The sequence below is a fragment of the Henckelia pumila genome, chromosome 1 (genome assembly GCF_033568475.1).
Source record: "Henckelia pumila isolate YLH828 chromosome 1, ASM3356847v2, whole genome shotgun sequence".
Lineage (NCBI taxonomy): Eukaryota > Viridiplantae > Streptophyta > Magnoliopsida > Lamiales > Gesneriaceae > Henckelia > Henckelia pumila.
In genome coordinates this window covers 126,881,351-126,882,899 of record NC_133120.1, presented here as the reverse complement: position 1 = coordinate 126,882,899, position 1,549 = coordinate 126,881,351, and positions in this window count along the sequence as shown.

Sequence of the window (1,549 nt, the reverse complement as noted above, 5' to 3'; positions counted from 1 at the left end):
AGCGGCAGTGCACAACGTTTTCCATGTATCCATGCTTCGGAGATATGTCTCTAACCCGTCGCATGTGTTGGATTTCGAGCCCTTGCAGTTTCCACCAGATCTAGTGTATGAGGAGAGGCCAGTGCGGATCTTGGCTAGGGAGGAGCGGAGGCTTAGGACGCGGGTCATACCGATGGTCAGAGTCCAGTGGCTGAATCACTCAGAGGAGGAAGCTACTTGGGAGACCGAGTCAGACATGAGGACTCGCTACCCGGAGTTGTTCGGGTAAGTACTTTAATTTCGAGGACGAAATTCAATTTAAGGGGAGGAGAATTTTAACACCCGGTATTTTTAAATACGTAAATCTGCATGCATAATTAGGGAATTTAATTATTTAAATTTATGATTTATGGGTTAAATAATTATGTGAATTATTTGTGTATGATTTAATTTATTTTTAAGCATTTAACCCATAATTAGTGATTTTACGATTTTTAGTATTTTAATTGTTTTGATCGCGTAGACGGGACCGTGGACGGACGAGATGACAACTTTCTAGCCAATTTATTCCATGAGCATTTTTAGAGCCCAAAAATATTATTTTGAGTTTTATTACCTCAAAATTTTTAGTATTTAATTTTATATAATTTTAGGAGTCCATTTTTATCAAAATTTAGCCATTTTAATGACTTTTAATTATTTTTAAAATTCCCTTAAATTGTAATTTCGGGATTTTTATATTTTTTTAATTTAAGTTATCAGATTTTAACTTTTATTTGGAGTTTTAAAATTTTATATTTTATATTTAAAACTTTTAATTATCCTAAAACCTATTTTAATTAAATTAAAAACCTAAACCTAATCTACCCAAACCCCACGTTATTTTCCCATCAGCCGCCTCCCTCCCTACTATTCATCATCTTCTTCCTCGAACCACAGCCAAGGAGGTTCCATAGCCGAATTTCTTCGAAGTTTCAAGGTTGCTCGTCGTCCCGTTGTCCCAGAATCGTCCCACGCACGTTTTTCTCTTCAATTTCGGTGAAAGGCATGATTCTTTTTATCTTAACGTACTATATCAGTGTTTATACGTGTGTGTGTGCGTGAGCATCATTCTCCTTCAAAGAATTTTCAGAAAACAATTAGTTATGTGTTTTGAAGGTTGTGTATTCCTTGTTCATCCATCTCACGTTTTTTTTTCATGCTTGGATCGAGGCTAGCTGCTGGTCGGGTCTAGGAAGTTGTGTAGAAGGGGTCTAGGCTGAAATGGCTCGAGTGGTTCGAGCCAAACGAGCTTAGGACCAAGGTTGGAGCAGTCGGCCGAGAGGGGTGCGCAGGTAGGGTTTTGGGGAAGAGGGATCGGGTTCGGTCCTGCGGGGTGCATGGGCCGGGGTCAGGGGCTAGGTTCGAACCGTCCAGACGTGGGATACGTCTGGGCGGCGGGGCTCCGGCCAGGGGTGGCCGGAGCAGGGCGGCAGCAGCCCTAGAAGGGCTGCTGCTCGCGACGGCCGAGAGGAACAAGGGGGGGGGAGTCGGGTTTAGGGTTAGGGTTTGGTTCCGGGTCGGGTCGGTG